Source organism: Stenella coeruleoalba (assembly GCF_951394435.1).
Source record: "Stenella coeruleoalba genome assembly, chromosome: X".
NCBI classification, from domain to species: domain Eukaryota; kingdom Metazoa; phylum Chordata; class Mammalia; order Artiodactyla; family Delphinidae; genus Stenella; species Stenella coeruleoalba.
In genome coordinates, this window is record NC_137152.1 from 14541542 (window position 1) to 14556765 (window position 15224).

Here is a 15224-nt window from a genome sequence, read left to right on the forward strand (position 1 = left end):
CAATTTACCTAGCTGTTTGTGTTCATCTTTTTCTTCTTCTCCTTCTTCTCCTCCTTCTCCTTTTCTTTGAAAATTAATTAATTTATTTATTTTTGGCTGTGTTTGGTCTTCGTTGCTGCACGTGGGCTTTCTCTAGTTGCGGCGAGCTGGCGCTGCTCTTCGTTGTGGTGCGTGGGCTTCTCATTGCGGTGGCTTCTCTTGTTGCGGAGCACAGGCTCTAGGTGTGCAAGCTCAGTAGTTGTGGCACGTGGGCTCAGTAGTTGTGGCGCACGGGCTTAGTTGCTCCGCAGCATGTGGGATCTTCGCGGCACAGGGTTCGAACCCGTGTCCCCTGCATTGGCAGGCGGATTCTTAACCAGTGCGCCACCAGGGAAGGCCCGTCTTCTTCTTCTTCTTCCTTTTCCTCTTCTTCTTTTAAAAAATGCATATTCTTCAGGTAATTGTCTGAATCCTTAATTTTCCACTATTGTGTATCAACACAGCACAAAATGATGTGGGAACTATTGATCAGTTTATTAATTGATTGATTCATTTAGCAAACACTTACTGAGCATCAGGTCCTATGCTAGGCATTGGGAAAACAAAAACGAATAAGACATAATCTTTATTTTCAATGCAAAGCCATTAATATGATACATTGATCAGTATAGGTGACAAAAACTGAGGCCTACTAGATTTTTTCCACTTTTCCATTGACAGTAACTATATAATGGTGCTAATCTCTGCTTTATTTTATGTTGTATAGATACGAAATAGGAGTGTACACACAAGACCAATGTTATGCTAATGACTCATTATATCAGAACAGTTTTAAAAGAGCAAGAATTGTTTTATGGATTCGAGAAGAAGCAAGATCAATATGTTTTCCACTGTGTGTGTTTTTATCTAACTAGTCCAGAATTCCAGGGTGCCTTATAAAAAGGTGTGTAAAGCTGCATTGAATCAGGTGTGATATTAAACCTAGAAAATGAATGGCACAGCCACTTTATTCCTTTTTAGTACTTAGACTCTACGAACTCATTTGTTTCCTTTACAAATTAAATGAGGTGTGTGTTTTTAATTTTTCCACTTTTAATTAAAATCTTGAGATAATAGTTATTATGTATTACATCTTAGTCTCTCTGCATATATTCAAGGGAAGGGCATCATTTGGGGTCATTTTAAACTTTCAAAGCCCTCTGAGGGTAGGATATTAGTAAGGTGCTTATCAAGTCACCTCACACTTGAGCGAATCAAGTAAGCAATGGACAACAGTGCTGCCCCACTCCTATGCCTTCATGCACATCACTATCATTCGATTCCTAAAAGAAGATAGTCACTTTACTTTGATGCCTCTGGGAGGTGGAAAAAAGTCTTCCTTGCAGAGCTGTTGTGGCAGTAAATGAGACAGTGTAAGGAAAGTTCCTGGCACATAGCACCGTTACATAAATGGTTTCTATTGCTGAGACAGTATAGCTTAGTGGTTAAGGATTAGGCTTCTGGAGGCAATTGGCTGGGTCTGCATCCTGCTTCCACCGCCTACTGCCTGGGTAAACTTGGGCAGGTTACTAAAACCTTGTGTGTAAAATGGAGAGAGCATCCACTTGAAATAATTACCCACTGCTGTACAACAAATCACCCCCAAACTTAGGGGCTTACAACAATAAACATTCGTTATCTCATAGTTTCTGTGGGTTGGGAACTCAGGAGTGGCTTAGCTGAGTGGTTCTGGCTCAGGATCTCTCATGAGGTAGCAGTCAGGATGTCAGCCAGGGCTGCACTCACCTGAAAGCTTGACTGGGGCTAGAGGATCTGCTTCCAAGATGGTGCACTCACATGGCTGTTGGCAGTTCCTTACTGGCTGCTGACGGGAGGGGTAAATGTTTTGGGGATATCTTAAAACCACTACATGACTTCAGAGGGGTATAGAAAGGATTAAATGAGATAAGCCATGCAAAATGTTCAGCACAATGCCTGGCACACAGTAAGCACTCAATAAATGTTGATTAATATTATTTCTAAAGAAAGATCAATAGACTGCTGTTTAGCTAGGGAAATATGGTTTCATGTGGATTAAGACATTAATACATAAGAAATTAATTTATTGATATTTTAAAATTATGTAGGAGTACGAATGTTCAGTAGAAACAGGTATCTGAGACAACAAGTATTTCTAATGTACTTCACTGGCTTGACGTCTCTTTCACAATTTATTGTGCACTGTGTTGGGGAGGAAGGGGAACTGGATGTGGAGGACTGCCCTAAAATCATCAGGTCAGGGGTTTCAGGACTGTGAAGTTATTTAGGCCAGGTGGAAAGATGCTAGAATTACTCTCCATTTTGTGCCCCAATTCTCACTGTTATTTTCCTGCTGCTAGCTATAAAATTAGCTGTCTCACTTCTTTCAAAGCCAAAGACAGCACATCTCCATTATCTCATTAGATATTCTTCTTGAAATAAAAAGCTCTTCTACATCAGTAACAGCATCTATTAGCACAGCCACGCTCCAGTTCCCTGGGTACCGCTGATCTCAGATGACCTGCGCATACTAGACTAAGGTAGACCAGGGAATCCACAACCACCCTAAGGGATTGAAAAAGGGGCAGGGAAAGGGGGAGGGTTGGAGGAGGCTTCTAGATGTAACTGTTAACTGAGAGGAGCCTCAAAATAGCCAAGTTTCAGGCTTCTTCCTAGAAGATTTAAATTTCTCCAAGAAAATCCCTCATCAATTGTGGAGTCCATAATATTCACTGCTATTTATGCTGCTAGCCTGTGGCTGGAGAACATTTCCTAAGATGGCTACAATTCTGTAAAATACATGTTCTGTAAAATAGGCATAATAATATTCTTAGCTGAGGGACATACTCTTGTTGCCCCAGCAGTGTCTCCTTGGCACTCACCTCCACCTGCCCAGGGCCACTTATTGTGATCACCTGGGACTCTCTGGGAGCACACTTGGTCTGCATGTTGGGAGAATTGAAAATGCTGGAGGGTTAATGCCCGGAAGAGCTTTCAGTATGGTGGAGAAACACCCCAGCTTCTCATCTCTGGGAGAGGAGAAGTTTCTCCATCATCTCCCAGAGCTCCCCAGCAAATCCTCTGAGCACCAGTCGCCTACAGAAGTAACTGGCTTGATAACACACCTATTATTGGCTTCCTTCTCTTCCTTGTCTCACTTGCCCACGCATCTTCTGGTGTTTCTTGGGATTAACTCTCAAAACTATGAACACTTAAATCCTTGTGTCAGCGTCTGCTTTTGGGGAAACCCAAATTAAGACATCCCTCATAGGGTTGATGTGAGGGTTGAAAGAGACGATGTATGCACAATGCCTGGCGTATAATAACAGCGGCTAGTATTTATTTATTTAAAAGATTTATTTATTTACTTTATTTAGTTTTGGCTGTATCAGGTCTTAGTTGCTGCACGTGGCATCTTCGTTGAGGTACGCGAGATCTTTTGTAGCGAAGCACAGGCTTCTCTCTAGTTGTGGCGTGCGGGTTGTCTCTTCTCTAGCTGTGGCGCTTGGGTTCCACAGCACATGGGCTCTGTAGTTGGTGGCACGCAGGCTCTCTAGTTGAGGCTCACGAGCTCAGTAGCTGTGGCGCAGGGGCTTACTTGCCCCGTGGCATGTGGGATCTTAATTCCCTGACCAGGGATCGAACCTGCGTCCCCTGCATTGTAAGGTAGATTCTTTACCACTGGACCACCAGGGAAGTCCCAGTTGATCAGTTTCTTTGTGTCAGCACTGCTTTAAACACTTTACATGTATAAATTCATCTAACCCTATGTTAATCTTCATAAACAACCCGTTATTATTACTCTCCTACAGATGAGACTGACACACAGAGAGGGTAACCCGCCCAAGAGCACACACTGTTCAAACCACTGAAACCATTATTCAGACTCAGGCAGTAAACATGGCAACATTCTTTCAGGATGCTGGAGTGGTTCTTTGAGTTATTGGAGCTCTAGCTTTTGAGTTGACTCTGGGAAATTTTGGCTTGTTTTCTGTGTAGTATCGACACATGCATAACAGTATTTTGAGAGAGATTTTTTTTTCTTGTTGCCTCTACCTAGGAGGGCTTCTATAGGGGAAGTGACAGCTAGAGGTTGGAAGGGGTATTTATACCTGTCATTCAGACGCCCTCTAAACAGAGGTCAGCTACAGCCAAGATGGGAGATGGGAAGAGAGTGAGGAAAGCCGGCGACGATGTTCATGGGTTGCTAAGAGAAAAACTGATGGTTCCTTCTCCCCTCTACCTCCTACAAACCCCAGTTTTGGTTGTGGGGAGTTAGGGTTGGTGAGGAAACTGACCACACCCTCCAAGGAACTGGAGTAGACATAAAAATGGGCTGACCACACCCCCTGGTCACTTCAGTGTCTTGAGCCACAGGCCTGGCAGGTGATGATGGTGATGGAGAAAGGGGGAGGGGGACAGGATTTAAATCAAACACAACATTCAGGTTTAGACTAGATTGATTTTTTTAACAAATAAATTTATTTATTTATTTTTGGCTGTGTTGGGTCATCGTTGCTGCGTGCGGGCTTTCTCTAGTTGCGGCGAGCGGGGGCTTCTCTTCAGTGTGGTGCACAGACTTCTCATTGGGTGACTTCTCTTGTTGCGGAACACGGGCTCTAGGTGCGCGGGTCCCAGACCAGGGCTCGAACCCATGTCGCCTGCATTGGCAGGCAGATTCTTAACCACTGCGCCACCAGGGAAGCCCAACTAGATTGATTTTTAATAGCTGACAAAGACCTAAGAGTCAGAAAAACTGTCCAAGATGTGAAGGGACACAAAAGACAAATTTGCTGTAAAAACATGGTTCAGAGTAATGACTGAAGAAAAAGAAACTGCTTCTAGTTTATACCCTGCAGAATTGAGCCTGCTCAACAATAGGTAATCTTTATAAAGTCCTTACTATGGGCCAGGTACTCTGTGAAGCATTTCACAAATAGTCATTCACATAGATCTGTGAGGTGAGTACTATTATCACTGTCATCATCCCCATTTTACAGGGGAGGAAACTGAGGCACGGAGAACTTGAGCAATTTGCCCAAGGGCATCACTAGAGCTGGCATTTGATCACAGGCAATCTGGCTCCTAAGTCTATGGTTTTAGCCATTAAAGTTACACTGCCTTGCCAACCATTCACTTTCATATGGCATTCTATTCTGGTGTGGTTTTTCCCTCTTGGGTCTTTTGAGGCTGACATTTCTCTTCTTTCTACCCTGTTTGTGGTTAAACTTAGTGCATGGAGGACAGGAATAGAGGTTTTAATAGTTTAAAATGAGCTACTGGACTTGCATTACTAAAATGACATTTTCCCAAATGGTATGAACTTTAAACAAAAGCATGTAAGGTCTGACATTCTGATTTAAGCTCTGAGCAGGGCCAGCGAACAACTAATGCTGACCTCTTCCTACACACACTACAAATTTACACATTGATTTGATTCTTAAGTTTTTCTCCTAGATCTTGATTGCATTATGAGATCTAGGCCCAGATGGGCATTTCATAAATGCTTTTTGACAATGATTAGAAGGCTTATTTAGTCTTCTAGACTTGTTCCGCATATACCCAGGATAAAAATGTCTTGCATCTTGATGACCACTTGTTTATTTATTATTGAGACCCATAATAAGTAGCACACATGGTCTCTGCAGCAGGAAGCTTCTGAGGCATCTAATAGGAACTCAAACCCAAATTGTCTTAAATGCAAGGAAAAGGCAGAATTTGTTTCATTAAACAAGTCAGTGGTGTCATCAAGAACCTGTTTTTTTCTTTCTTTCTATTTTTCAACTCTGCCTTACTTAGTGTATAGGCTTTGACCTAAGGCTGGTTTTTCCTCCTAGCTAGAAAATGGCTGCCAGTGGCACCTGGGATACTTGCTTCCTTGTTCATCCAGCAGGATAGACAGGGAAAACCTCTCTCTCAAACCATATGTTGTTAAGTTCTTTCCTTTAGTCTAATTGGGCCACACATTGATTGACTAAGAGTAATAAGCACCCACCGCCCTGGAAATGTGGATACTAGAACACAGTTGTGGTTCTATTAGAAGGAAGAAGGAGCATATAGATGTTGGGGAGGCTCTGAAGCTGTTTCTTCATCTGGAAAAAGGTGACCTATCAGAGAATCTTGCAGAGAATCACGATGCTCAGAGATAATGTATGTAGGGTTGCCAGATTTAGCAAATAAAAACAGAGAATGCCCAGTTAAATTTGAATTTCAGATAAACAGCAAATAATTTTTAGTATGAGTATGTACACCTCTTTCTACAAACGTTACAGATTTACACATTGATTTGTTTTTTAAGCTTTTCTCCCAGATTATGAGGTCTGGGCCCAGAGGGGCATTTCAAAAAATTTTTTTTTCTTTTGACAGTGATTAGAAACCTTATTTAGCCCTCTACCCTGTATCCAGGATAAAAATACATACTTATACTAAAAAATTATTCATTGTTTATCTGAAATTCAAATTTAACAGGCCTTCTGTATTTTATCTGGCAACTCTAAATGTATGCAAAGTTCTTGGCACATAGCAGGCATTCATTCAGTGGTAAGTATTAGTGTTGTTTCTATATAAGAAAAGAGCTCAGTTAAATGGCAGCGTGGTGCTTTTTAACTCTTACTAACATAGAAAATATATGCTTTTGATCAAAATTGCAATTAACTGAACTGGATGTGACTCTAAGCATCCCTTCACCACTACTCAAAATGAGATCAAAGCAAAGGTCCCTAAGTGGAGGGTCATATTTGCATACATGGGATGGCACATTATAAAGCATCTAATATTACCACTTAAAACTAAATTGAACTTGCATCACCAGATAGTTAGTTATTGGTCTTTCCTTATCTTGTTCTAAGTCTATACAGATAAACCATTCTTCATTTGATTCGAAGGTAATGCTGCTACAATTCCTGGGACAAAGGCACTAACATACAAGATTGAAAATGGAGTGATCGCTTCAGGAATTCTAGCTCCATGCGGGTGAAGCTTGAGGTCACAGCAACTGTTACTTTGCATCTGGAGGAGGCAGGAGACTCTGCAAAGCTCTCTGCTGTTGCCTCTGACTCCATTTTCCTTCACTGCTAATTCATTGTTCTTACCTGTAAAATTTTCTAATATGCTTCCTGAGAAGCCAAAGAGAGAGCAGGCACCTTCATTTTGTCATCAAATATTCACCATATTATGAAAAGGAAAACCCTACTGACTTGGCACTGAATGGCCAAACCCAGCATATTGTTACATATTGTTACCAGATTCACAACAGGAATAGATTAAGTGGATTTTATCCAAGATATCTAATTCCCATTACAGTACAGTACTGCGTATTTCTAATTTGGTGGCTGCTATGATCTCATACACTGCTTATTTTCTGTGCTTTTCCTATAAACCAGGAAAAAAAGCCATTTTTCCTGTTTGTTTTTTTAAGTGGAAATTATTATGCACATTACATAGATTAGTCTGCAATGTCTTTAAAAGTATTATTTTTCCTAGTTTTCAAAAAGTGGCATTGGAAATGTATCTCTTTCCATTCCATCACCTCTTCATCCTCGTTGGAAACTTGATCCATAGTAGGTATTAAGATCTTTACATTTCTACTGGTTGGGCGATGACTTCATTTCTTTCATGCCAGCTGGGGAATCTTGTGTGGCTGAGCATTGGACCGAAGCAGGGCTGTGGGTTGCTGCTGCTGCTTAACAGCCGTTTGCATGTATCCAGCTGCTGTGTAAGGAATCCTCAGGCTACTAGTTCTTTGCACCTAAATCACCCAAGGGATCGCAGGCTGATGGACGAGTGTATGTGTGAATGTGTGTATATGTGCGTGCGTGTGTGTGCGCACGGGCAGCTGCAACAGATGGGCATCAGCAGCAATGGATTTCGATATCATTTTTACCAACAACAGAGATAAAGAGTCCTCCATCCTTTATTTCCAAGCAGTGCCTCGGCTTCCGCCCCAAATGTGCTCTACCCCTCTTCTCCGATCCCCCACCCCCGCCCGCACGTGTCCCTAGGGAGGAAGAGGCCAGGATAGCTGCGCTGCAGGCAGGATTCCCCCTTTTTTCCCGCTGTGACAGGCGGATTCCCGGGCCTCCTCGGCCCACCACCCCCGCAGCCGCCCCTTTCCCAGTCACGATCTTCCCCCCCCATCCCCCCTCCCTTCGAAAGCTCAAGGCTCGGGCCCCGCCCCTCCCAGCCGCCCAGCCCAGGTTGCTAGGGCCTGGCGGGGCAACCAAACCTGGCGCGCGAGGAGGCACGGCGCGCGCGTACGCGCGCAGACAAGCTTATACAGGGAACCAGCTGTCTTCTGCTTCGGGGACCAGTGCACGAGCGGCGCGGGCGGGACGCGCGAGCCCGAGCCCGAGGACGAGCGCTCTCTCCTTACTGGTTCCTATCAGAAGTGGGCGGGGATAAGGCGGGAGCTGGCGGAGTCTGAGGAGCTTCTCCATTGGTCCAAACGGGAGGGTTGGGGCGGGGCAGTTAGCAGCTTAGGCTGCGCGTTCGCCTGAGAGAGAGGGCGGGGTCGAAGGTTTCGATTAGTTGTCGCCGCCGCTGGGGAAGGTAAAGCGGCGACGGCGGCCTCGGGAGCTGTGGAACCCTGCCTGGAGGTGGGGATCTCGGCGGGGTGAGTAGACGCGCCGCCACCCGCCCGCCAAGCCTACTTGTCCTCATTCAGCCCCGCGCCCACCCAGCTTCTCCTGAGAGAGGGGACCCACCCGGTCCCCCCGGGCAGACGTGAGACGGGGAGGTGGCGCGGGTCCCCCCAGAATGGGGCGACGCGGCGAGGGCACCCCAGTCTGGAGTGGCTTCTCCTCAGCGCCCCATTGCGCCGCTGGAGGGGCTTCCCCGGCGAGGAGCTGGGGATGTATTTTGGGGTGTAGAGAGACGGGAGGGTGTGAGGAGGGGCGGCGGGTCGAGGCCGCCCCGTGGGGCTCCCCTCAGCGGCGGGTCTGCTGCATCCCCGCCCCGCCGCCCCCGCGGCCCGAGCTCCCCAGGGCTTGCGGCGAGGGAAGCCCCTTCCCGCCGGCGCTGAGGAGGAGCCTGCGCGCTGGAGCCCCCCGCCCGAGTTCCGTGGGAGTCCGGGACCCGCCGGGGACTGCGAGCTGCGGCCCCTGCCCTGCTGACCTTGGTCGCCTGCGAGGGTGGGCGAGCGACCCTCCGCCTGCCCCGCGGTTCCTCCAGCTTCCCCCGAACAAGTTTCAGGCGTCGTTATGAAGTTCAAGACTAACATAGTGGGGAGAAGCAGAAATTGGCCCCTTCCCAGACCTTCGTACCCTTTGGACCCTGATAGAAATTAAATCCTGGGGTTTGGAACCATTTCCCAGAACGAACAGGTTCTGCTCGCAATGACACGTTCAGTGCCCACGTTGGGGGAAAAAATAACCTGAACATATTTCAGTGTAAAGGCAGATCTTCCCTGAGGGTTTTGTTTTTCGCTTCACTTGAGTGTTAAAGCACAGATGCCTGAAAAAGAAAAGCCTGACCTTAGTATCTCCACAGTGAGATTAGACGGATGCTGTGATATTTAAGTAGTTGCAGATCAGTGTTCTGTTAACACAATCTATTTTAATTGACTGAAATTTAAGCTGATTTTAGAAAGTATTGCAGACACGGAATGATTTCTTTCCGTGCATCTGAATTAGGTATGTTTGGATGTAATGGTTTATGTAGTTAATGTTAAGGATTACACAAATTAATTTGTCCGGGAGCATTTGACCGAAACAGGAGACATAAATATGTATAGAATAGAATTATCGCTTTAGGTAACATCTGCTGGAACATTTCCAGGTTGTTCCTTTCTTGCTGTAGGGTTACAAAAGAAGGCATCTTTACCGAGCCTATTCGGAATTATTTGTGAATGACATTTAGATGTAAATTTGTTTTAAATTTCTTTAAGTGTTTTAAAATATTTTATTCATAAAATGTGAAGAGTTGAAGGGGGGGTAGTATAATCTTATATTTAACAACCCAGTTACGGTCATTAATAATACATTTTTTAAAAAGGTGTGCCTCTACACTATTTTAGGTTTGAGCATTTTTGGCGTTGCCACTGGAACGGGAGTAAGGAAGCCTGCAGCAGTATTACCAGTTTGACACCACCAGTGGGTGTTTCTGTTGACAAATGCAGAGAAGAGAACATTTGGGAAGGAAATCTTTTTTCTAAGGGTGGGGGGTGGGCGAGTGGGGGACGGAGCCAGAAGAGAGAAGCTGTAGAAGAACTAAAGCTGCCAGCGCAGTGTATGCTGAGCATTTCACAAGTACAAGGAAACCTAATTAGGATAAAAAAATTCAGTTTGGCTGTATTAAATAATAGAGCTCCAAAAGAGGCATGCTAAATAAAGTTAGTAATTACAAGAGTGTTAAATAATCTACTATTTCAGAGGAGTTGGAGGGTCTTCAATTGTCAAATCCCTTTGAATTGTCTTGCCTTTTAACCTAATCAATGCAAGCATTCATTTGAAATACATGTATATATAGAAAACAGTTTAGTATTCTAATTTTGCTTATTTAGTAAGTTTTCTGAGCCTAATATTTTTTAAAACAAAATTTGATATATCAAAAAAATAATTAGAGGGACTTCCCTGGCAGTCCAGTGGGTAAGACTCTGCGCTCCCAATGCAGGGGGCCTGGGTTCGATCCCTGGTCAGGGAACTAGATCCCACATGCTGCAACGTAAGATCCCCCGAGCCACAACTAAGACCCAGCGCAGCCAAATAAATAAATATTGTTAAAAAATTAGAAATAAGCATTCTTTCTCCAGAGAGGATTCCTTTTTTTTTTTCCTGCTCAGATTTGTAATTTATTCATGATTTAGGGGCTTGTGGTAGGGATTTTTTACCCCTTTATCTCAGGTTTTTGATTTTCTACTTATACAAGTTCCTTGGGCTAAATGTGCCACTATTTTCATTGTAATTTTCTTGGAGTTATTTAAATCAGAGTGTGGCATCAACAGTATTCCCTGGGGTTTTAAAAGAAAAGGCTCCCACTGAGGGAAATTGCAGGGCCATCTCGCATAGATGAGTAATAGAAGGTTGACTGATTGCGAATCAGATGTATTCTGTTCCAAATGTGCTGCATGGAGTTAAGGCAGTTTCATTTAATAACAACCAGATTTTACTTGGTATTTCTGCTTTGAAGGTGCGGTATTGTTACAAAACGAAATACAGAGGTGGAGACATTTCGTCAAGTATGCCTTCCCACCGCCGCCCGCACCCACCCCCCAGCCTTGCTTCACCACTGTGTCTAAGAATCTGTGAGAGATGCTTTCAACAATAGTTGCATTGTTGGAAATGACAGTGGCTTCTGTTGCAGAAATTCAACCTTTCATTATGATTTATGTTTCAATTTAATTTATGGTAGAAAATTCCAGTATATCTGAGAATATGGCTGTGGAATTTGTAAGGAGGTGAGCAGAGAAAAGAAGCCTTCTTCAGTGTGTCTGTTAGAAGTTCACCTTTTTTTTCCCCTTTTTATTTTGATAACTTTGGTGGTTATCTCCTTTATTTCTAATACATGTTAGCGGGTATGTTAACATAGTACTTCATTTTCGGCTGTTAGTGTGGGGATATGACTTTTTCATTAATAACTTGATATCAAGTAATAACAGAAGGCATTTAAGAACAAACGAATCCACATACTTAGATCCAAAATGTGAGGGGAATCCTTTAGGTAACGCTTAATTTTGGTACAAGAACAGCAGAATTTGAAGTATTAAGTCACTTTTTAAGTAGAAAAGAGTTTACTCAGAATTTGATAATTTTAGTTTCTAAAGTTTGAATTTTTGGGAACATTGAATTTCTTGATAGAGACAGAGATCGAACCTCAAAGGTTCTTTATCATCTGATGATGAAGTCAGTTGGGTCACATATTTCAACTTGAGAAAATAATGTAATTGAAAGACTATATTTAAACTTTCTGTTTGGGAGGGTTTTCCAGTTTACTTTCTATCTTAAATTCAACATTAGAACTCTTTTGTTGGTGATGCATCACTTACTTTAGTGTTTGGATTTAAATTCTTGATAGTTTCTAGAATGTTTCCTTTATATAGAACAGTGCTTGGAAGACTGGATTATTCAAAGATCTGGCCTCATTTCTCATTCAAGTTTGTACAGTTACTTCTTAATACTGTGTGATATGAACGTGGGTACAATTCTGTCAGTGGGAAATGAAAGCTGTGAGTGAGGACCTTCCACCTAAAGAGCCTGATAACATTTAGACAATTCAGATTTGGGAATTAACAGAAAATTATTTATTAGGTTAAAAGGACTTAACCCATTCCAGTCTTTGGAATTGATTTTCTTCATTTTGAATTAAGCTCTTAGAAACATTTGTGTTTGAGATAGTTCTAATTAGGGTTAAGTTTTGGGTGTGGTCACTTCTAATTAGGGTTAAGTTTTGGGTGTGGTCTCTTTTGGGCAGTTTTCTCTATAATAATTAAATTCTAATATTCTATTTATTGAGCCTTACTGAATACCAGGTTCTATGGCAAATAATTTATTTGCATGAATATATGTGTGTATGTGTGTTCTCACAACATTCCTGTGAGGTAGATGTTTTTCTTATTTTCCGTATACACTTGACCAAATGGGCTGAGGGAGAGAAAATATTTTACCCCGATTACCTAGCTAGTCAGTAGCTGAGGCAGAACTTCCATTTGAAACCGGTATGACTTGAACATGTGCTCTTCAAAACTCTGCTTTCTGCTTCTCTTTAGAAATCTGATTTCCCAGACATGTTTTGAGCTCCTACTGTACATCACTCCTGGGGTGGTTACTGGAGGTATAAATATGCCTCCTGGAGTTTATAGGCTACGTTGGCAAGGCTGCCTGACCTTTAGTCACATGGGAGGCTGGACTCAGATCCATCAGCACTGATGGATAGGACAACTGCAAGTTCAGACTTTTCTAAGAGGGTCGTTAGTTCTGTTTCTTCATAATTGAAGCTTGTACATAATTATTTACACTCAAATGAGGTAGCTGTTTCTGATTAACCACTTGGTATTTCATGTTTCTTCATGTTCATTTTAACTTTTGACTGACTTTGATTAAATTTGCCACACTAATAAAGGCTGTGAAGATATTCCTTGAATTCAATTTTGTGGTTTAGATGCACTCTTGAAGTAAAATGGCAGCCATTACAATCTGCAGATGGGTACCCATCTCTTCTGTAATTGTAACGACTTCAGTGAAATAAAATTTGGAGGTGAAGTCTACAGAGATATGTTATTGATGTTGCTTAACACTATGTAGGAGTTACAGTTTGACAACATTTTTCTACTTGCAAGTAGAATTTCCTGTTACTTATAGCCTCTTATGGGTGTGTGTGTGTTTAAACAAGACCCATCCTTAAGAGAGCTACAGTTGCTTAGCCCAAAGGAACCCCCAGCGGTCCATGTTAGGGAGGAAGAGGACTTAACATCTTACTCTGTAATTGATGAGAATCACTTTTGCCAGTTATTAAAGTTAGAAAGGAATGATGAATATTGTAGAACCTCAGGGCTGGAAATCACCTCGGCCAAAGCAGGACAGTTGTTCTACCAAGATGGGACCTATACAGAAGTGCTGTGGATTTCTTTACCAAGTATGGGTTTTGAATATGCATTTTTAACAGTTTTATTGAGGTATACTTTACATACCATAAAATTCATGTTTTAACCGTACCGTTCAATGATTTATTTTTGTAGATTTATGGAATTGTGTAACCATCACTACAATCCAGTTTTAGAACATTTCCATCACCCCAAAAAGATCTCTCCGGCCAACACACATTTTTTTTAACGTTATTTACTTGCTTCCACCTAGATCCTTTTATCATTAGACACTGATAAACGAAATCATGTAGATCTTAAAAGATATGTCTTTTAAAAATACCTTCTTACATGTATTACAATTTCTTAGTACTTTTTGTATATTCAAAAGTTTTTGCCTAAACATAATATGTAGCAGAATATAGAGGACAGTACTGCAAGTGCCATCCATTACCTTGTCTTTGTGGTTTTGATTTGATTCTGTTTTGATCTTTTTTAAACCAGCAAATAAAATACAGTGCTCTTAGTGATATGTTGGAAAAGCAGAAATAAGAAATCAAGGTAAAAGTAATATAATTATTGGGCAAGAAAAAATTCCTTTAGGATTTAAGACCAAGGGCAAAATAATTGGTTTTCTTGATTTTAAGCCAATAACATTGTGCATTTTATTGTTTGAGCTCTAATCCCCCTTGAGAGATCCATGCTTACGGTGCATGCCAGAGAGTAGGCTTCATTAAATTCGGGTATGCAAACGCATTGTCTACTTTTTGCAGTACTTCAGACTGGATTGTTGGGAGATTTAGAAATAGTTTAACCTGCAAGGTACTGTAGCCGCTTTTCCCTGCCTGCATCCTTTTTTTTAGTTACCCTGAAGGGTAGGCAGGGGAGATAAAGCTCCCTTGGGAACGAGTTGTACAGGATGGGATGAATTCCACCCGTTTGGTTCCCAGGTGCTCTCTTTGCTCCCTGTTCTGCATGTGTAGATGGACACTACTGATAGGATAGCTTGGGGATGTTATTTTTTGAGTACACATAATAGAGGAATGCAGTTGTTTGGTTGGAAGTAAAGTGTTTTGGAAACAAACTTTCATTGCTTTTAGATGAACATTTCTCTATGGAAAGTGACACAAGTGCCAGGCAGGTAAATCAATACCTCCTTGTGTGGTAGGTTGTGTCTGGATTTTTTTACAAAATAAATTTATTTGTTTATTTATTTTTGGCTGTGTTGGGTTTTCCTTGCTGCACGCGGGCCTTCTCTAGTTGATACAAGCGGGGGCTACTCTTCGTTGTGGTGCGCAGGCTTTTTATTGCGGTGGCTTCTCTTGTTGCGGAGCACAGGCTCTAAACGTGCGGGCTTCAGTAGTTGTGGCACGTGGGCTCAGTAGTTGTGGCTCGCGTGCTTAGTTGCTCCGCGGCATGTGGGATCTCCCCAGATCAGGGCTCGAACCCCTGTCCTCTGCATCGGCAGTCGGATTCTTAACCACTGCACGACCAGGGAAGCCCCTGTGTCTGGATTTTTAATAACAAACAGAAAGGACACAGCACTGCTCTGATAATAATAGTTTACTGTAAATTCAATCATAACTGGCTTGAAATAATTTTACTTAAAAAAAAAAACCTGTTTGGGTCTTTCCTGGTGGCGCAGAGGTTGAGAGTCCGCCGGCCGATGCAGGGGACACGGGTTCGTGCCCCGGTCCGGGAAGATCCCACATGC

The 15224-nt window shown here is 42.7% G+C and overlaps 1 protein-coding gene across 4 annotated transcripts in view; it reads left to right on the plus strand.

Annotated features, from left to right (window-relative positions):
- CDKL5 (cyclin dependent kinase like 5) overlaps window positions 1–15224 on the plus strand; it is a 250077-nt gene that overhangs the window by 58581 nt on the left and 176272 nt on the right. For 2 of the 4 annotated variants that reach the window (XM_079910149.1, XM_079910153.1), the window contains exon 1: window positions 8489–8608. The exons of 1 other annotated variant lie outside the window; for it this stretch is intronic. The gene's annotated coding sequence lies outside the window, so the exon portion shown is untranslated. Of the gene's footprint in view, window positions 1–8488; window positions 8609–15224 lie in introns of those variants that run through there. One more of the 4 variants, XM_079910150.1, reaches the window with a different exon arrangement.